Source organism: Cetorhinus maximus, chromosome 35, assembly GCF_964194155.1.
Source record: "Cetorhinus maximus chromosome 35, sCetMax3.hap1.1, whole genome shotgun sequence".
NCBI classification, from domain to species: domain Eukaryota; kingdom Metazoa; phylum Chordata; class Chondrichthyes; order Lamniformes; family Cetorhinidae; genus Cetorhinus; species Cetorhinus maximus.
The window spans coordinates 978970-1001366 of NC_135913.1; the positions used below are offsets into that span (position 1 = coordinate 978970).

At 44.4% G+C, this 22397-nt stretch overlaps 4 non-coding genes across 4 annotated transcripts; all 4 read left to right on the top strand.

The window, feature by feature from the left end:
- The first annotated feature begins 865 nt into the window (after window positions 1-865).
- Window positions 866-938, top strand: trnak-uuu (transfer RNA lysine (anticodon UUU)). The gene has a single exon. It is a non-coding gene; the product is annotated as a tRNA-Lys (tRNA).
- Window positions 939-6594: 5656 nt separating this feature from the next.
- On the top strand, window positions 6595-6667 carry trnak-uuu (transfer RNA lysine (anticodon UUU)). The gene has a single exon. It is a non-coding gene; the product is annotated as a tRNA-Lys (tRNA).
- Window positions 6668-17415: 10748 nt separating this feature from the next.
- trnak-uuu (transfer RNA lysine (anticodon UUU)) lies at window positions 17416-17488 on the top strand. Its single transcript has one exon. It is a non-coding gene; the product is annotated as a tRNA-Lys (tRNA).
- A 1771-nt stretch (window positions 17489-19259) lies between these two features.
- Window positions 19260-19332, top strand: trnak-uuu (transfer RNA lysine (anticodon UUU)). Its single transcript has one exon. It is a non-coding gene; the product is annotated as a tRNA-Lys (tRNA).
- Window positions 19333-22397: the final 3065 nt, after the last annotated feature.

Sequence of the window (22397 nt, forward strand, 5' to 3'; positions counted from 1 at the left end):
ATCTTAGCCTCTGACCTGCCCTGGTAGCCACAGTATTTATATGGCTGGTCCAGTTCAGTTTCTGTTCAATGGTAACCCATAGGATGTTGATAGTGGGCGGTAATTTGATCTCAAATTCCTCTTTGCCTGACCTCTTTACGGCAGCCTTGTGCCATAAAAAGTGGGGCGTGGCTTCGCTTGCCCGCTGCTGAATGTCTGGGAAACGCTCTGTGGTGCGGTTTTCTCATCCTGCCCCTGTCACGAGGTCGGACGATAAAAGTCCAGTCCGAATCTTATAGCAACCCCTTGGAAGTTCTGATTGGACGGCCAGCAGCGAAAATGCGTATTTAAATTTCCGGTTGCTACCCAGGATCGCGCACTCGGGAAAGCATCAGCTGTTTAAACTGAGGGTCCACGTTTAATTAGACCCTGTTCGGTCGCTTTTATTGTTCACTTCTCAATTCTCATGTGAATCATCCAATTGATCGACAAGCCGCGCTGAATGGACTCTTGATTGTGTTTCGTCCGGCGAAGTCACTTTCCTGTCCATGCATTAAGGAGGGTTTTCTGTCCGGCCGGATCCTTGCATATTGTGCATCTGTTTGCAATTACCTAAATGAATATTATCAGTTTTCTTATCTGAATGAGGTAGCACACCAAAATGAATGGAAGGGCGTTTAATGGGTGCTGGGCAAACTTTGGGGTGAACTGGACCGATGAGGATTTGTGAAGAGCCATTGTGATTGAAATCAGCCATGGTATTTAGACTGGGTACGTGGGGGGAATCCGCCGGACACACTGGATGACCACAGAAAAAGTACAGAATCTGAAGGATGCAATGTTCACTGTCGTGCAGGTAACATCGTGGTGGGGTTTTCGAGTCAAAGCCCGGATAGCTCCGTCGGTAGAGCATCAGACTTTTAATCTGAGGGTACAGGGTTCAAGTCCCTGTTCGGGTGCTTTTTGTTGACCTAAATCCAGAAATCATGAGCAATTAATGCCTATCTCTTGTGGAAACATCATATATGTACGATGATTTGATCCTATTTGAATTGGAAGGTTTTTTCTGATGTCGGTGTTTTCAGTGAAATTCAATGGCATTTTCGAAATTATCAATTTTTATTTACACACAGCCCCAACTGCCGTCCAAGTCGAGCTCATTAATCTGTTCCAACTCATTCAATGATTTCAAATATAACCTATTTTATGATATTTGCCGAATATATTTAGAGACTTTGCAGGTAATTTGACGGTTTGAAACGGTCGCTAATGGTTCTGTTTTGAAGCGTAAAAAGTGAGTTATTTTCATTGACAAATTTTGAATTGTAAGTGGCAAGAGATAACTCCATCAACACCTGCAAGGCCGCCTCCAAGTCACACAGAGGATGTTCACTATTTACTATGACACACTTCCTTCACTGCCGCTGCGTCACAATGCTGGGTCTCCCTCCCTAACAGCACTGTGGGTACACGTGCACCACAGGGACTTCAGCGGTTCAAGAAGACAACTCAGCACCACCTTCACAAAGGGCATTAGCGATGGGAATCAAATGCAGGTTCAACTAACCGATGCCTGCTTCCTGTGAAATCATTTTTTTGCTGAAAAGCCTATTTTCATCGACAAGCTGATTGTCCACCCACTGACACCACTTAAAGAGTGGATGTTGCATTTTCTGATGAAAATTCTGCAAAAGATCTCATGGCACCATGTTGAAGGGGGGCAGGGGTGGATTGTCTGGCGTCCTGGATTTATCGATTAATCAACATAAGAAAAGTGATCGCCAGATCATGATCACATTGCTGCTTGTGTGAACTTGTTGTTTGTAAATTGGCTGCTGTGATTACTACATTACTACAGTAAGAACACTTCAAAATAATTTAGTTTCCTGCATAGAGCTTTGTCATATCCTAATGCGGTGAAAGCTGCTTTGAACTTTCAAGACGCTCTTTCGTCTCTCACACAGCATTGTGCATAATGGTGAAATTCTTGTACAAAGGGATGGGTTTAAGGATCGTTCTGAATAAATGAAGAGATGCGGAGGGTTTATGGGAGGGAATTCCAGACTTTGGTCCAAGGCAGGTGACAGCACGGCCATCAGTGTTGGAAAAATTAAAATCAAGAGGTCAGAGTTAATGAAAGTTGGGGGTGTTGTTAAATTTTGGAAATTACTGACATGGGGAGTTATGGTATATTTAAAGTTCTTTCCTTTCTTTGAAAATGAAAACATTTTCTTTAAGGCATTTCTTTAAGGTGTGCGAATGCAAGTTTTGATGACACTGGGGTGATTTTGTGGAACATGGGCAATAGAGCTTTGGATCATTTCAAATTTACGGAGGCGAGAAAATGGACGGTAGATGAGCAGTGATTTGGGATAGTCAAATCTTGATGAAATAATATCATTGCTCAGAGCTCCAAGAGCAGTTGAGGTGCAGCAGGTGGGGTGTTGGGCTTTGGAAATTGGTAGAGGTGGAAATAGGCGATTTTAGTGGTGACGCAGATACATAGACCAAATCTTCCCTGAATGCCAAATACGAAAACAAGTATGTGAACAGCCTGGTTCAAGTTCACACAATTTTCACAGTGAGAAGGGTGGTGTCAGAAGCTGGGATAGGTGAGGTTGTTGCAGAGGCCAAAACAAGGAGGTCATTTCATCTCATTCAGTAATGGATAAGCAGTTTGATAAAGTGGCAATGGTTGTGGGCCGGAGAGTGATGCTGAGGGGGAGCTGATGACCACCGTACATATGAAAAAACGTATGATGCCGCTGAGGGTCAGGATCTGAATGAGCAATTGGAGCGGGTATTGGAGAAGTCCCTGAGAGAACTCTGATGTACTGGTGAGGGAATGGGAAGAAACATCATTGCTTGTGATGTCCTGGATATGTTTAGCTTGGCAAGTAGGGAACGCTGCTGACTGCTCAATATTTCATTTCTCATATTTAAATATGTTTGTATCTTCGTTTTTAGTAAGCATTCCTTTATTTCTCGCACCAGTGAATTTAACCTGACTGGTCTATAATTGTCTGGCCATGTTCTGTTTCACTTTTTTAATTATAGGAATTACATTATTTATCCGACAAACCTCTTTCATAACATAATATTTTCTCGGGAAATATAATATATGAATAGCAAACCCTGTGCTGGAACATGCCCAGCATATTTCAAATTTCGTGGAGGAATGCTTCCATACCTAGCAGCTCGAAGACTGGGGAATCATTAATCGCTGTGGGCCATCATGAGTAGCAGAAATGTTTTCAAACACAATCTGTATCATCAGGGCCCGGCATATTCCCCAGTGTACCAATACCACCAAGGCAGGGGATCAACCATAATTCAACGAAGAGTGCAGGAGAATAGGCCTCGTGCTGAATCAGGCAGGAATACCTAAAGATGAGGTGTCAACCTTGTAAAGCTACAACTCAGGCCTACTTGCGTGTCAACCAGAATAAGGAGCAAGTGATGGACAAGCTAAATGATCCCACAACCAGCAGATGAGATCTGAGACCTGCAGCCCCGTCACATTCAGCCGTGAATGTGGTGGACAATTAAACAACTCAATGGAGGGCGAGGCTCCACAAATATCCCCATCCCCAATGATGGAAGAGCCGTGCGCATCAGTGGAAAAGATAAGGCTGCGGGATTAGCAACCACCTTGAGCCAGAAGTGCCGAGTGGATGATGAACTCCAGAGCTCTTCCGCTTCGCAGAGGCCAGTTTTCAGCCAATGCGACTCTATCCACGTGATATGATAAGGCTGAAGGCACTGCATAGTGCTAAATTAATGGCGCTGACAACATGGGGCAAGAGATTTCGGCTCCAGAACTTGCAACGCCCTAATCCACGCTTTTCAACTGCAGCTACAATACTAGCATCTAAACGAAAATGTGGATGTTTGCCGAAGTGTGCCCAGTCCACAAAAAGCAGGACAAATCCAACCCGACTTATGAGTGCCCCATTCTTCTCCTCTCGATTATTTGTAAAGTGATGGAAGGGGTCATCAACGGTGCTGTCAAGCGACACTTGCTTAGTAATAACGTGCTCACTAGCGCCCAGTCTGTGTTCTGTCAGGGTCAGTCAGGTTCAGACCTAATTACAGCCTTAATTCAAACATGGAAAAAGAACTAAACTCCAAATGTGAAGTGAGAGTGACTGGAATTGACATCAAGTCAGCATTTGACCGATTGTGTGGCATCATGGTTTCCGAACAAAACTGGAGTCAATGGGAATGTGGGGGAAACCCGCCATTGTTTGGATTCATTTCCAGCACAAAGGAAGATGGTTGTGGTAGCTGGTTGGAAATCTACTCAGTTGCAGGGAATCACTGCAGGACGTCGTCTGGGTAATGTCCTCGGCTAAAACATCTTCAGTTGCTTTATCAATCACCTTCATTCAATCATAGTGTCAGAAGTGGGGATATTGGCTGATGATTGCACAATTTTCAGCACCATTCGCTGAAAGGATGCCTCAGGCACTGAAGCAGTGCAAGTACAAATATAGCAAGTCCCAGATAATATCCAGGCTTGGGCTGATAAGTGGCAATACAAGCGCACCACACAAGTGCCAGGCAATGACCATCTCGAACAGGGGAGAATCTAAGCAACTTTCCTCGACATTCAGTGGCAAAGCCATCGCTGAATCCCCCATTATCAAAAACCAGGCGGTTATCATTGATCAGATACTGAACAGGACTAACCATATAAACACTGTGGCTAGAAAAGTAGGTCAAAGGCTAGGAATCGTGCGGCGTGCAAATCACCTCCTGACTTCCAACTATTGCCCAACATCAACAAGGCACAAGTCATGAGTTCAATGGAATTTCCTCCACTTCCCTGGCGGAGTGCAGCTCCCACAACACTCAAGTAGCTTGACATCACACAAGCCACATCAACCCGCTTGATTGGCATCCCATCCATAAACATTCACTCCCTCCACACCGACGTAGAGTAGCAGCAGTATGTACCATCTACATGATGGCGGCAGGAACTCATCAAGGCCCCATTGTCAGGCCCTTCCAACTCCACGACCGCTACCACTTAGAGGGACAGGTGCAGCAGACACATGCGAACGCCAGCAACTGCAAGTTACACTCCAAGCCACTCACCATTCTGACTTGGAAATACATCGCCGTTCCTTCACTGTCGCTGGGTCAAAGCCCTGGAACTCCCTCTCTAACAACACTGTGGATGTGCCTACAGTGCATGGAATTCTGTGGTTCAGGAAGGCAGTTCGCCACCAATATCTCAAGGGCAGTTAGTGATGGGCATAAATGCTAGCCTAGCCAGCGAATCCCACATCCCATGAATAAATTAAAAGATAGGTGGAGAAGCCCAAATAATGTATGACCTACCTGTAAACCATGTTGTACAGGACTGGGGACACCACATCTGGAAAACTGTGTACAGCATTGATCACCTTATTTAATATGTAAATACGCTGCAAGCAGTTGAGAGAATGTTTACTGGACTAGTACCTGGAATGGGTGTGTTTTCTTATGACGAATGTTTGGACAGTTAGGCTTGCATCTACTGCAGTTTAGAAGCGTAATGGGTGCCCTGATTGAAATATATAAGATCCCGAGGGTCCATGACTTGGTGGATGTGGAGGAGCTGTCTCCTCTTGTGGGAGAATCTGTAACAAAGGGTCGCTCTTTTAAGACACAGTTGTGGAGAATTTATTTCTCTCAGAGGGTCACGAGCCTTTGCAACTCTTCCTGAAAAGCCGGTGGAAGCCGAGCCTACATTATTTTTAAGGTGGAGGCAGAGGTCATGGCTGAGATATTTAATGAATATTTCCCACCTGAGTTTAGAAAGGAGGAAGGCACTGGCAAATCAGCAGTGAATCTGGAGGTGTTTCAGACACTGGCAGGATCAAATTTTGATAAAGGGGGATGTTTGAGAGAGTGGCTGTGATACAAGTTCATAAGCCGCGAGGGATACATCCGAGGATGCCCCAGGAAATACAGGAGGAACTTGGGTGAGGGTGTGTGTGAAAATCCCCCAGGTGATCTGAGATACAAGGATGATGTCAGAGATATGGAGAATCTGAAGCTTTGCACCTACTTCATGAAAGGGTCTAAGGATAAAAGCAACAGGTAAATGTGTGACTCTGCTGAATCTTGGTAATGGGTCCGTCATTTACAAGAGATGATGACCTGGGCTAAAATGAACAGCCAGTTGAACAAATGTCCGTTATTTAGGTAACAAAAATCGCTTTGATTTATTGAAGCCATTAATGGGAGATGTCTTGTGTTTTCATTAATAAATTTATTTTCCACCCACCGGTGCTGCTGTAAAGTGTGGATTTTACAGAGTGTTCATTCATTGACAAAGCCATCTCAACGGCTGCATGTTATCATTTTGTTTCTTTCAATCAGGCAGACCCCAAACTTTCAAAAAAAATGGATGAGTGTTTAACGGGTGCGGGCCTGGCTTTGGCGTGAAGCGGACGGGTTCGTATTTGTGAAGATCAATTGTGTTTGAATCTGGCGATGGAGTGAGAAACGGGTATGAGAAAAATCGGCTGAACACAGTGGGTGACGGCAGAAAAAGTGCAGAATCTGCAGGATGCAATGCTCACCATCAGCCAGTAAAGGTCGGAGCGCGATTACGTGGCTCGATCCCGGATAGCTCAGTCGGGAGAGCATCAGACTTTTAATCTGAGGGTCTAGGGTTCAAGTCCCTATTCGGGCGTTGACTTTTTACTGCGTATTATCGATTCTCACGTAAATTCCAGAAGCAATGATCATTTCCTGCACATGCCTTTAAGATAATTCCAAGATTTGCGATATGCTGATTGTATGTGACGTGCAAAGTATTTTCTGATGGCTGTGTTTTCAATTGTATTGAATGGTAATTTCGAAATTATCTTTGGCGCTCTCTTCCTCAGAAGGCAGTGGAAGCAAAGACTTTGAATATTTTTCAGGCTGATAGATTCTTGATTAACCAGGGGTGGGTAAAAGTGTATGTGTGTAGGTCGGAGGTTGTATTCAGATAGGCTATCACCTTTTTGAAAGGCAGACGAGAATTGAAGGGCCGAGTGGCCTACTCCAGCTCTTGTTTGTCACTGAAATATTGTCACTGAGAATTACACTGAATTTACACTTTAAAGCAAATCCATTGTAAACGACCTCTTCAAAACATCAAATTGCCTGCAAAGTTTCAAAATAAATTTAGTAAATTTCATGAAGTAAATCACATTTGTAAATTGAATGTCATGGATGGAATTAAAGGAGATTATCGAGTTTTATTTGGAGAGCAGGGAAGATCAGCTTCGCATAGCGGTGTGGCTTTGGGCTGGATGAAAATAGTGATTGATTATTTCGAAAAAAATGAAATTCAAAATATCTCAAAATATCGCATCAGAAAATACGCTTCCTTTCGCATAGAACCAGCATGTCGCAAATCTTTAACATACCTTAAGAGATGAGAGTCAGTACGCGGGGATAGAATGATTGGCAAGAGTAAAGATAATTCAGGTTTAAAAGCATCGCAGGAGAAAAGACTTGAACACTACACTCTTATATTAAAAGCCTCTGATGCTCTATTCACTGAGCTGTCCAGGACCTCACTGAGGTTAGGCACAGCCATCTTTCTTGGCTGAGAATGAACCTTCCATCGTCCAAATTGCGTATTTCCTTCTGCAGTTTCCCAGGTCTGTTCTGCATATTTTTCCCTCTCGCCCTAACTCACTAAGCTCCGCCCACCACCACATCCTCAACCCCGCAGACTTGCTTCACAATTTCTCTCCAGACGCCCTCACCTTAACACTTCCCAAATCTCCTGCGGTAAAAAACAGGGGGTGGCGTGAGTGGGGGGTCGGTGTGGAGGCGGAGGCGGGGGCGGGAGAATCACTTGCCCGCTGCTGAAGTCCTGGGGAACCCGATGCGGTGCGGGTTTCTCACCCTGCCCTCGTCGGTGGTAGAGCGAGAAAGGTTCAATCCGACTGTGATTGCAGGCCGTCCAGAGTTCTGGCTGGATGGCAACCAGTGAAAACTAAAATATAACATTCCGGTTGCTAGCCCGGGGAGCGCACTCGGCAGAGCATCAACTGTTTAAGCTGAGGGTCCAGTGTCTAATTTCCTTTTCGGACGCTTTTTTTTGCTTAAATTCTCAGTTCTCACGTGAATCATCCAACTCAGTGACACATCAAAAAGACATGTTTGAATGGACTTTGTGATTGTGTTTCGTCTGGCAGAGGGTTTTCTATCCGGCCGACTCCGTGCATATTGTGCACATGTTTGCATTTACCTGAATATAGTTGTTAGATGAACCTCATTTTTTTTTCTTTCGATCAGGCAGCCCCCAATATTTACAAAATGTAGTGTACGAGCGTTTTGTGGCGCGTGCCGGACTTTGGAGTGAAGTGGACCAGTTTTTGAAGAGCTTTGTAAAATTTGTACTCAACCTGAAGGATTCAATGTTCGCTTTGAGCCAATATAGGTCGCTGTGCGACCGCGCTCACGGCTCCCGGGTAGCTCAGTCGGGAGAATATTCGACTTTTAATCTGAGGGTCCAGGGTTCACATCCCTGTTCGGGTGCTGGGCTCAACTGCAAGTGTTAATTCTGATATCAATCCCAGAAATTATGAGCAATTGCTACGCATCTCTTTCAGGTGTGGTGATTCTTATTTGAACTGCAATGTATTTTCTGACGTCTGTGTTTTCAGTTGTATTGAATGGCTTTTTTCAAAATGATCAATTTCGATTTTCACCCAGCCCCAACTGACACGACGAATTAAAGGTGTTTTTCCTTGCAGCACAAATGAAGCTTAATAATCTGCACCAATTTGTTCCATGACAGTTAGATTTCAAATGTAATTTATTTGATGATATTTTCTGAATTTATTGTGAGAATTTGCAGGCAATCTGATGTTGTGAAACAGTAGCTAATGATTTTGCTTTGAAGTGTAAATAGATGGTATTTTTTGTTGACAAATTTTGTATTGTCAGTTGTAAGAAACAGCTCCACCAACAGGTGCAAATACCTCAACGCCTCCATCACCACTCCCCCGCAAGCCACATACACTAACTAGTTCATGTCTTCCATGGTGTTGAGTCAGCACCCTGGAACCTCCTCCCTAGGTGTTGCAGCTGTTCCTGAAGACAACGCACCACGATCTTCTCAAGGGAAATTAGTGATGAGTAATAAATGGGTGCCAGGCTAGCTGATTCCAACATCCTGTCAAACCATCTTTTTTTCAAAAAAGGCGTATTTTCATCGACAAGCTGATTTTCCACCCAATTACACCACTAGAATTTTATGCAACTGGATGTTGCCTTTTTTGATGAAAATTCTTCAAAAGATCCTAAGGCACCATGTCAAAGAGGAGCAGGGGAGGAATGCCTGGTTTCCTGGGTTTATCGATTAATCAACAAAACAACGGTAGATTACCAGATCATGTTCACATTACTGCTTCTGCGAGCTTGTGGTTTGTTTATTGACTGCTGTGATTACTATATTACTACGGTAAGAACACGTCAAAATAATTTAATTACCTGAATAGATCTTTGGAATATCCCAATGTCGTTAAAGGTGCGATAAAGTTTCAAAGCTTTCCTGCTTGTTTCACACAGCATTAGAGACGATGGTGAAAACATTGCACAAAATGATAGATTTAATGAACGTTCAGAACATGTGAAGGGATGGGGGTTGATTGTGGGAGGGAATTCCAGAACTTTGCGCCTAGGTGGGTGATGGCAATGCCATCAGAGTTGGGAAGATTAAAATCAGCGATGCTCATGGGATCAGAGTTAAAAGAGTGTTAGGGGTGTTGGTGGCGAATGATGCAGGGGGTCATCAAAAGTGCTATCAAGCGACACTTGCTTATCAATAACCTGCTCACTGTCGCCCTGTATGGGTTACTCCAGGGTCACTCAGCTCTTTACAGGCCTAAAGACAGCCTTAACTCAAACATGGACAAAGAGGTAAACTCCACATGTGAGGTGAGAATGACTGCCATTGACATGAAGCCATCATTTTCACCTAGTGTAGCATGAAGGAGCCCTATCAAATCTGGAGTCAATGGGCATCAGGGGGCAACTCTGCACCGGTTGGAGCTATACCCAGCACAAAAGAAGATGGTTGTGGTAGTTGGTGGGAAATGACCTCAGTTCCAGGGAATCACTGCAGGTCTTCCTCAGGGTAGTGTACTAGGCCGTACAATCTTCAGCTGCTTCATCAGTTACCTTCCTTCCATCATAGGTTCAGTAGTGAGGATGTTCGCTGACGATTGGAGAACGTTCACACTATCCCCAATAGTCCATGCCCAAATGCAGCAAGACCTGCACAATGTCCAGGGTTGAGCTGAGATGTGGCAAATAACATTCGCACCACACAAGTGCCAGGCAAAGACTATCATCAACAGGAGAGAATCGAAGCAACTTTACTTGATATTCAGTGGCATTACCATCGCCTGATCCCCCGTTATCAACATCCTTGGGGTTACCATTGAACAGAAACTGAACTGGAGTCGCCATATAAATACTGTAGCTACAAGAGTAGGTCAGAGGCTTGGAATCCTGTGGCGAGCAAGTCACCGTATGACTCTCCTAAATCTGCTCACCATCTCCAATGCACAAATCATAAGTGCGATGACATACTCTCCACGTCCCTGCCCAGTGTGAGCAGACTGTACCATCGACAAGATGCAATGTAACAATTCACCAAGGTTCCTTAGACAGCATGTTTCAAACCCACGGCCGCTACCATCAAGAAGGATAAGGACATGAGACACACGGGAACAAGTGCACCTTTAAATTCCACTCCAAGCCACTCACCATTCTGGCTTGGAAATATATCTCCGTTCCATCACGTCAGTCGGTCACAATCCTGTAACTCTCTCACTAACAGCACTGTGGGTGTGTCTACAGCGCATGGACTGCTGCGATTCAAGATGGCAGCTCATCACCTCCTCCTCAAGGGCAATTAGTGATGGGAAATAAATGTTGGCCTACAGGGTAAATCCCACATCGCATGAATGAATAAAAAAGTGGGGAAGTCCATTTAATGAATGACCTATCTATGCACCATGTTATAAAAAACTGGCAAGACCAGATCTGGAGTGTACAGTACTGTACTGATCTCCTTATTTAAGGAAAGATGTAAATGCATTAGAAGCAGTTCAGACAAGACTTTTTCGACTAATACATGGCATCGGTGGGACGCCTTATGTGGAAAGGTTGGATAAGTTAGGTCTGTATCTTTGCGAATTTCGAAGAGTAAGAGGTGACTTGATTGAAACTTTTAAAATCCTGAGTTGTCTTGACAGGATGGGGGTGGGGAGGATGTTTCCTCTTGTGGGAGGATGTAGAAATTGGAGCCGCTCATTTAAGACAGAAAGTAGAGGAGTTTTTTTTCTCTCAGAGAATCGTGAGTCTTTGGAACGTTCTTCCTCAGAAGGCGGTGGAAGCAGAGTCCTTGAATATTTTCAAGGTGGAGGTAGATAGGTTCTTGATTAGCAAGAGTGTGAATGTGTCTCGGGGGTAGGCGGGAGGTTACAATCAGATAAGCCATTACCTTATTGATTGGCGGAGCAGGCTTAAAGGGCCGAGGGCCAGCTGCTGCTCCAAGTTCGCATATATGTTCCTATGTTTTCACCTACCTGAAATCGGCAAATAGGCCCAAGTGAAATTTTTTTTAAACTTTCTTTCAGCGGAACCCAGTGTAGCAGAAACGACCAAACAGCTTGCAAGGGTGCGTTCGGCAGTGGCCGGTGTGGGGTGCTGGGGGTCGGAGTGTCGGCGGAGGGTCGCGGAATGGTTTATGTTGACCTTCTCTGAAGTGACACCTCAGGGAGGCAGCACGTGCGGCTGTGTGAGAGAAATGCACTGCACAGGCCGCACTGCTGGGAAACGAGTTGCAGAAAATGCAGGATATCAGGCAGTGAATGTGGGTGTAAAACAGAATTGAGGAGCATATGTAGCTGAGCGGGGAACGCATCAGATGTTTTTCATTTGAGCGTTTAAAATTAAAGTCTCTGCTTACGAACTGCTTTTAAATCATAAGTCTCACTCCCATTTTCATACAGTTCTCCAGAAACACGTAATTGTAATTCCCCTGATTCAGAAATAATTCCATTGGCTATATGGCTCTGAAAGAGGTCATACTGCACAGCCAGTACATACCAGCATTTTTTTTGCTTCGCTCGAGCCTCCTGCCATCTCTTTCCATTTCAATCTACTACATTAAACGAAACTGAGCTCTTTCTGCTCGACCTGCATTGTTTGCATTGACCTTCAGAGGATGTTCACTTTTTACTATGACACACTTCCTTCACTGCCGCTGCGTCACAATGCTGGATCTCCCACCCTAACAGCACTGTGCGTACACGTGCACCACAGGGACTGCAGCGGTTCAAGAAGACAACTCATCACCACCTTCACAAGGGGAATGAGCGATGGGAATCAAATGCAGGATCAGCTAACCGATGCCTGCTTCCTGTGAAATCATTTTTTTGCTGAAAAACCTATTTTCATCGACAAGCTGATTGTCTACCCACTGACACCACTTAAAGAGTGGGTGTTGCATTTTCTGATGAAAATTCTGCAAAAGATCCCACGGCACCATGTTGAAGGGGAGCAGGGATTAATCAACATAAGAAAAGTAGATCGCCAGATCATGATCACATTGCTGCTTGTGTGAACATGTTGTTTATAAATTGGATGCTGTGATTACTGCATTACTATAGTAAGAACACTTCAAAATAATTTAGTTTCCTGCATAGATCTTTGTCATATCCTAATGTGGTGAAAGGTGTTTTGAACTTTCAAGACTCTCTTTCGTCTTTCATACAGCATTGTGAATAATGGTGAAATTCTTGCACAAAGGGATAGGTTTAATGAGCGTTCAGAAGCAGTGAAGAGATGCGGACGGTTTCTGGGAGGGAATTCCAGACTTTGGTCCCCGGCAGGTGACAGCACGGCCATCAATGTTGGAAAAATTAAAATCAAGAGGTCAGAGTTAATGAAAGTTGGGGGTGTTGTTAATTTTTGGAAATTACAGACATGGGGAGATATCATGGATGTAAAGTGCTTTCCTTTCTTTGAAAATAAAAACATTTTCTTTAAGGCATTTCTTTAAGGTGAGCGAATGCAAGTTTTGATGACTCCGGGGGTGATTTTGTGGGACATTGGCAATAGAGCTTTGGATCATTTCAAATTTACGGAGGCGAGAAAATGGACGGTAGATGAGTAGTGAATTGGGATAGTCAAGTCTTGATGAAATAATATCATTGCTCAGAGCTCCAGGAGCAGTTGAGTTGCAGCAGGTGGGGTGTTGGGCTTTGGAAATTGGTAGAGGTGGAAATAGGCGATTTTAGTGGTGACGCAGATACATAGACCAACTCTTCCCTGAAGGTCAAATACGAAATCAAGTATCTGAACAGCCTGGTTCAAGCTCACACAATTTTCAAAGCGAGAAGGGTGGTGTCAGAAGCTGGGATAGGGGAGGTTGTAGCAGAGGCCAAAACAAGGTGGACATTTCATCTCATTCAGTAATGGATAAGCAGTTTGATAAAGTGGCAATGGTTGTGGGCCGGAGAGTGATGCTGAGGGAGAGCTGATGACCACCGTACATATGAAAAAAGGTATGATGCCGCTGAGGGTCAGGATCTGAATGAGAAATTGGAACGGGTCATATTGAAGTCCCTGAGCGAACTCTGATGCACTAGTGAGGGAATGGAAAGAAACATCATTGCTTGTGATGTTCTGGATATGTTTAGGTTGGCAAGTAGGGAACCCTGCTGACTGCTCAGTATTTCATTCCTCATATTTAAATATTTTTCTAACTTCCTTTTTATTATGCATTCCTTTATTTCTCGCACCAGTGATTTTAACCTGACTGGTCTATAATTGTCTGGGCATGTTCTGGTTCACTTTTTTACTTATAGGAATTACATTATTTATCCGACAAACCTCTTTCATAACATAATATTTTCTCGGGAAATATAATATATGAATAGCAAACCCTGTGCTGGATCATGCCCAGCATATTTCAAATTTCGTGGAGGAATGCTTCCATATCTAGCAGCTCGAAGATTGGGGAATCATTAATCGCTGTGGGCCATCATGAGTAGCAGAAATGTTTTCAACCACAATCTGTATTATCAGGGCCCGGCATATTCCCCAGTGTACCAATACCACCAAGGCAGGGGATCAACCAAAGTTCAACGAAGAGTGCAGGAGAATAGGCCTCGTGCTGAATCAGGCAGGAATACCTAAAGATGAGGTGTCAGCCTTGTAAAGCTACAACTCAGGTCTACTTGCGTGTCAACCAGAATAAGGAGCAAGTGATGGACAAGCTAAGTGATCCCACAACCAGCAGATCAGATCTGAGACCTGCAGCCCCGTCACATTCAGCCGTGAATGTGGTGGACAATTAAACAACTCAATGGAGGGCGAGGCTCCACAAATATCCCCATCCGCAATGATGGAAGAGCCGTGCGCATCAGTGGAAAAGATAAGGCTGCGGGATTAGCAACCACCTTGAACCAGAAGTGCCGAGTGGATGATGAACTCCAGAGCTCTTCCGCTTTGCAAAGGCCAGTTTTCAGCCAATGCGATTCAATCCACGTGATATGATACGGCTGAAGGCACTGGACAGTGCTAAATTAATGGTGCTGACAACATGGGGCAAGAGAATTCGGCTCCAGAACTTGCAACGCCCTAATCCACGCGTTTCAATTGCAGCTACAATACTGGCATCTAAACGAAAATGTGGATGTTTGCCGAAGTGTGCCCAGTCCACAAAAAGCAGGACAAATCCAAACCGACCAATGAGTGCCCCATTCTTCTCCTCTCGATCATTTGTAAAGTGATGGAAGGGGCCATCAACGGTGCTGTCAAGCGACATTTGCTTAGTAATAACGTGCTCACTAGCGCCCAGTGTGTGTTCCGCCAGGGTCAGTCAGGTTCAGACCTCATTACAGCCTTAATTCAAACATGGAAAAAGAACTAAACTCCAAATGTGAAGTGAGAGTGACTGGAATTGACATCAAGTCAGCATTTGACCGATTGTGTGGCATCATGGTTTCCGAACAAAACTGGAGTCAATGGGAATGTGGGGGAAACCCGCCATTGTTTGGATTCATTTCCAGCACAAAGGAAGATGGTTGTGGTAGCTGGTTGGAAATCTATTCAGTTGCAGGGAATCACTGCAGGACGTCGTCTGGGTAATGTCCTCGGCTAAAACATCTTCAGTTGCTTTATCAATCACCTTCATTCAATCATAGTGTCAGAAGTGGGGATATTGGCTGATGATTGCACAATTTTCAGCACCATTCGCTGAAAGGATGCCTCAGGCACTGAAGCAGTGCAAGTACAATATAGCAAGTCCCAGATAATATCCAGGCTTGGGCTGATAATTGGCAATACATGCTCACCACACAAGTGCCAGGCAATGACCATTTCGAACAGGGGAGAATCTAAGCAACCTTCCTTGACATTCAGTGGCAAAGCCATCGCTGAATCCCCCATTATCAAAAACCAGGCGGTTATATTGATCAGATACTGAACAGGACTAACCATATAAACACTGTGGCTAGAAAAGTAGGTCAAAGGCTAGGAATCGTGCGGCGTGCAAATCACCTCCTGACTTCCAAATATTGCCCAACATCAACAAGGCACAAGTCATGAGTTCAATGGAATTTCCTCCACTTCCCTGGCTGAGTGCAGCTCCCACAACACTCAAGTAGCTTGACATCACACAAGCCACATCAACCCGCTTGATTGGCACCCCATCCATAAACATTCACTCCCTCCACGACCGACGTAGAGTAGCAGCAGTATGTACCATCTACATGATGGCGGCAGGAACTCATCAAGGCTCCATTGTCCGTCCCTTCCAACTCCACGACCGCTACCACTTAGAGGGACAGGTGCAGCAGACACATGCGAACGCCAGCAACTGCAAGTTACACTCCAAGCCACTCACCATTCTGACTTGGATATACATCGCCGTTCCTACACTGTCGCTGGGTCAAAGCCATGGAACTCCCTCTCTAACAGCACTGTGGGTGTGCCTACAGTGCATGGAATTCTGCGGTTCAGGAAGGCAGTTCGCCACCAATATCTCAAGGGCAGTTAGTGATGGGCATAAATGCTAGCCTAGCCAGCGAATCCCACATCCCATGAATAAATTAAAAGATAGATGGAGAAGCCCAAATAATGTATGACCTACCTGTAAACCATGCTGTACAGGACTGGGGACACCACATCTGGAAAACTGTGTACAGCATTGATCTCCTTATTTAATGTTTAAATACGCTGCAAGCAGTTGAGAGAATGTTTACTGGACTAGTACCTGGAATGGGTGTGTTTTCTTATGACGAATGTTTGGACAGTTAGGCTTGCATCTACTGGAGTTTAGAAAGGTAATGGGTGCCTTGATTGAAACATATAAGATCCCGAGGGTCCATGACTTGGTGGATGTGGAGGAGCTGTCTCCTCTTGTGGGAGAATCTTTAACAAGGGGTCTCTCTTTTAAGACACAGACGTGGAGAATTTTTTTCTCTCAGAGGGTCACGAGCCTTTGGAACTCTTCCTGAAAAGCCGGTGGAAGCCGAGCCTTCATTATTTTTAAAGTGGAGGCAGAGGTCATGGCTGAGGCATTTAATGAATCTTTCCCACCTGAGTTTAGAAAGGAGTAAGGTACTGGCAAATCAGAAGTGAACTGGAGGTGTTTCAGACACTGGCTGGATCAAATTTTGATAAAGGGGGATGTTTGAGAGAGTGGCTGTGATACAAGTTTATAAGCCGAGAGGGATGCATCCGAGGATGCCCCGGGAAATACAGGAGGAACTTGGGTGAGGGTGTGTGTGAAAATCCCCCAGGTGATCTGAGATACAAGGATGATGTCAGAGATATGGAGAACTTGAAGCGTTGCACCTACTTCATGAAAGGGTCTAAGGATAAAAGCAAGAGGTAAACATGTCACTCTGCTGAATCTTGGTAATCGGTCCGTTCTTTAGAAGAGATGATGGCCTGGGCTAAAATGAAAGCCATTTGAACAAATGTCCATTATTTAGGCAACAAAAAGCGCATTGATTTATTGAAACCTTTAATGGGAAATGTCTTGTGTTTTAATTTATTTTCTACCCACCGGTGCTGCTGTAAAGTGTGGATTTTGCAGAGTGTTCAATCATTGGCAAAGCCAATTGAACGGCTGCATGTTATCATTTTGTTTCTTTCAATCAGGCAGACCCCAAACTTTCAAAAAAAAAAATTGTTGAGTGTTTAATGGGTGCGGGCCCGGCTTTGGCGTGAAGCGGACGGGTTCGTATTTGTGAAGATCAATTGTGTTTGAATTTGGCGATGGTGGTGAGAAATGGTTGTGTGAGAAAAATCGGCTGAACACAGTGGGTGACGGCAGAAAAAGTGCAGAATCTGCAGGATGCAATGTTCGCCATTAGCCAGTAAAGGTCGCAGTGCGGTCAAGTGACTGGAGCCCGGATAGCTCAGTCGGTAGAGCATCAGACTTTTAATCTGAGGGTCTAGGGTTCAAGTCCCTATTCGGGCGTTGAATTTTTACCGCGAATTATCGATTCTCACGTAAATTCCAGAAACCATGAGCATTTACTGCATATGCCTTTAAGATAATTCCAAGATTTGCGTTATGCTGATTATATGTGACGTGCAAAGTATTTTCTGATGGCTGTGTTTTCAATTGTATTGAATGGTAATTTCGAAATTATCTTTGGCGCTCTCTTCCTCAGAAGGCAGTGGAAGCAAAGACTTTGAATATCTTTAAGGCTGATAGATTCTTGATTAACAAGGGGTGGGTGAAAGTGTATGTGTGTAGGCCGGAGGTTGTATTCAGATCGGCCATCACCTTTTTGAAAGGCAGACGAGAATTGAAGGGCCGAGTGGCCTACTCAAGCTCCTGGTTGTCACTGAAATATTGTCACTGAAAATAACACTGAATTTACACTTGAAAGCAAAGCCATTATAAACGGCCGCTTCAAAACATCAAGTTGCCTGCAAAGTTTCAAAATAAAGTTAGTAAATTTCATGAAGTAAATCACATTTGAAAATTAAATGTCAGGGACGGAATTAAAGGAGATTAACAAGTTTTATTTGGAGAGCAGGGAAGATCAGCTTCGCATAGCCTTGTCACTTTGGGCTGGATGAAAATAGTGATTGATTATTTCGAAAAAAACGCAATTCAAAATATCTCAAAATATCGCATTAGAAAATACGCTCCCTTTCGCATAGAACCAGCATGTCGCAAATCTTTAAAATATCTTAAGAGATGGGAATGATTACACGGGGATAGAATGATTTGCAAGAGAATCGATCATTCAGATTTGAAAGCATCGCAGGAGCAAAGACTTGAAAGCTATGCTCTTATATTAAAAGCTTCCGATGGTCTATCCACTGAGCTACCCAGGACCCCACTGACCTTAGGCACAGCCACCTTTGTTGCATGAGAACGAACATTCCATCGTCCAAATTGTGTATTTCCTCCTGCAGTTTCCCAGGTCTGTTCAGCATATTTTTGCCTGACGTCCAAACTCACTAAACTCCGCCCACCCCCAACTCCTCAACTCCGCAGACTTGCTTCACAATTTCTCTCCAGACGGCCTCACCTTTGCACTTCCCACAGCTCGTGCCGTAAAAAAAACAGGAGGGGGTGGGGTTGGAGGCGGAAGTGGAAGCGGGGGCGGAGGATTCACTTGCCCGCTGCTGAGGGTACGGGGTACCCCGATGCAGTGCGGATTGCTCACCCTGCCCCCGTCGGTGGTCGAGCGAGGAATGTTCAATCCGACTGTGATTGCAGTTCCTCCGGAGTTCTGGCTGGATGGCAAACAGTGAACATTAAAATATAACATTCCGGTTGCTACCCCGGGGAGCGCACTCGGCAGAGCATCAACCGTTTAAGCTGAGGGTCCAGCGTCTAATTTCCTTTTTGGACGCTTTTTTTTGGTTAAATTCTCAGTTCTCACGTGAATCATCCAATTCAGTGACACATCAACAAGACATGTTTGAATGGACTTTGTGATTGTGTTTCATCTGGCAGGGTGTTTTCTATCCGGACGTCTCCGTGCATATTGTGCACATGTTTGCATTTACCTAAATATACCTGTTAGATGAACATCATCATTTTTTTTTTTCGATCAGGCAGCCCCCAATATTTACAAAAAGTAGTGGAAGAGCGTTTTGTGGCGCGTGCCGAACTTTGGATTGATGTGGACCGGTTTTTGAAGATGTTTGTAAAATTTGTACACAATCTGAAGGATGCAATGCTCGCTTTGAGCCAGTATAGGTCGCTGTGTTCCGATGTACCCGGCGCTCGGGTAGCTCAGTCGGTAGAGCATTAGACTTTTAATCTGAGAATCCAGGATTCAATTCCCTGTTCGGGTGCTGGGTTCAAGTGGAAGTATTGTTTCTTATTTGAATCCCAGAAATTGTGAGCAATTGCAACGCATCCCTTTCAGGTTCGCTGATTCTTATTTGAAATGGAATGGATTTTCTGATGTCTGCGTTTTCAGTTGTATTGAACGGCTTTTTTTCAAAATGACCAATTTCTATTTTCACCCAGCCCCAGCTCACACGACGAATTAAAGGTGTTCTTCCTTGCCGCCCAAATAACGCTCATTAATCTGTTCCAATTTATTCCATGACAGTTAGATTTCAAATATAATCGATTTAATGATATTTTCTGAATTTATCTTGAGAATTTGCAGGCAATATGATGTTGTGAAACAGTAGCTAATGATTTTGCTTTGAATTGTAAATAGATTGTTATATTTATTGACACATTTGGATTGTCAGTGGTAAGAAACAACTCCACCAACAGGTGCAAAACCCTCAAAACCTCCATCACCACTTCCCCGCAGAAGCCACACACACTAATGTGTTCACCAACTCCACAGGTGCTGCAGCTGTTCTGGAAGACAACTCCCCACCATCTTCTCAAGGACAATTAGTGATGGGCAATACATGGGGGCCATCTAGCGGATGCCAAAGTCCTGTGAAACCCTCTTTATTTCAAAAAAGACGTATTTTCATCGACAAGCTGATTTTCCACCCAATTACAACACTTGAATTTTATGCAACTGGGTGTTGCAATTTTTGATGAAAATTCTGCAAAAGATCCCAAGGCACCATGTCAAAGAGGAGCAGGGGAAGAATGCCTGGTTTCCTGGGGTTCTCGATTAATCAACAGAAGAACGATAGGTTCCCAGATCATGATCACATGACTGCTTATGTGAGCTAGTGGTTTGTAGATTGACTGCTGTGATTACTATATTGCTATTGTAAGAACACGTCAAAATAATTTAATTACCTGAATAGATGTTTGGAATATCCCAATGTCGTTAAAGGTGCGATAAAATTCAAAACATTCCTGCTTCTTTCACACAGCATTAGAGAGGATTTTGAAAATCTTGCACAAAATGATAGATTTAATGTACGTTCAGAAGAAGTGATGGGATGGGGGTTGATTTTGGGAGGGAATTCCAGAGCTTTGGGCCGAGGTGTGTGATGGCAATGCCATCAGAGTTGGGAAGATTAAAATCAGGTGTGCTCTAGAGATCAGAGTTAAATGAGTGTTAGGGGTGTTGGTGGTGAATGATGCAAGGTGTGATCAAAAGTGCTATCAAGCTACACTTGCTTCTTAACAACCTGCTTACTGACGCCGTGTATGGGTTACCCCAGGTTCACTCATTTCTTTACAGGCCTCATTACAGCCTTAACTCAAACATGGATGAAGAGCTAAACTCCACATGTGAGGTGCGAATGACTGCCATTGACATCAAGGCATCATTTTCACCGAGGGTAGCATCAATGATCCTTAGCAAAACTGGAGTCAATGGGAATCAGGGGGAAACTCTACAACGGTTGGAGCTATACCCAGCACAAAGGAAGATGGTTGTGGTAGTTGGTGGGAACTGATCTCAGTTCCAGGGAATCACTGCAGATCTTCCCCAAGGTAGTGTCCTAGGCCCAACAATCTTCAGCTGCTTCATCAGTTACCTTCCTTTCATCAAAGGGTCAGAAGTGAGGATGTTCGCTGACAACTGCACAATGTTCACACTATCCCCGATTCTACGAAAACTTAAGCAGTCCGTGCACAAATGCAGCAAGACCTGGGCAATGTCCAGGCTTGGGCTGAGAAGTGGCAAGTAACATTCACACCACACAAGTGCCAGGCAATGATCTTCTTCACCAGGAGAAAATTGAAGCAACTTTACTTGAGATCCAGTGGCTTTACCACTGCCGAATCCCCCGCTACCAATATCCTGTGGGTTACCATTGACTAGAAAAGGAACTGGACTCGCGATATAATTACTGTGGCTACAAGAGTAGATCAGAGGCTTGGAATCCTGCGGTGAGCAAGACACATCCTGACTTCCCTAAATCTGCTCACCTTCTACAATGCACAATTCTTGATTGCGATGGTATACTCTCCACGACCCTGCACAGTAGGAGCAGACTGTACCATCTACAAGATGCATGGCAGCAATTCACTAAGGCTCCTTAGACAGTACATTTGAAACCCACGGCCGCTACCATCTAGAAGGATAAGGACATGTGACACAAGGGAACACCAGCACCTGGAAATTCCACTACAAGGCACTCACCATCCTGGCTTGGAAATATATCGCCGTTCCTTGACGTCAGTCGGTCACAATCCTGGTACTCCCTCACTAACAGCACTGTGGGTGTGTCTACAGCGCATGGACTGATGCGATTCAAGATGGCAGCTCACCACTGCCTCCTGAAGGGCAATTAGTGATGGGCAATAAATGCTGGCCTACAGTATAAAATTCACGTGGCATGAATGAAGAATAAGTGGGGAAGTCCCATGAATGAATGGCCTATCTGTGCACCATGTTATACAAAACTGGCAAGACCAGATCTGGAGTGTACAGTACTTTAATGATAACCTTATTTAAGGAAAGATGTAAATGCATTAGTTTCAGTTCAGACAAGATTTGCTCGACTAATACATGGAATGGGCGGGATGCCTTATGTGGAAAGGTTGGACAGGATAGGCCTGTATCCGCTGGAATTTCGAAGAGTCATTGGTGACTTGATTGAAACTTTTAAAACCCTGAGATGTCTTGACAGGGTGGGCGTGGAGAGGATGTTTCCTCTTGTGGGAGGACGTAGTAATTGGGGCCGCTCTTTTAAGACAGAAATTAGAGGAGTTTTTTCTCTGAAAGAGTCGTGAGTCTTTGGAACGTTCTTCCTCAGAAGGCGGTGGAAGCAGAGTCCTTCAATAATTTTAAGGCGGAGGCAGATAGGCTCTTGATTAACAAGAGGGTGAATGTGTCTCGGGGGTAGGTGGGAGGTTACAATCAGATAAGCCATTACCTTATTCATTGGTGGAGCAGACCTGAGGGGCCGAGTGGCCTACTCCTGCTCCTCGTTTGCATGTATGTTCAAATGTTTTCACTTACCTGAAATCGGCAATTAGGCCC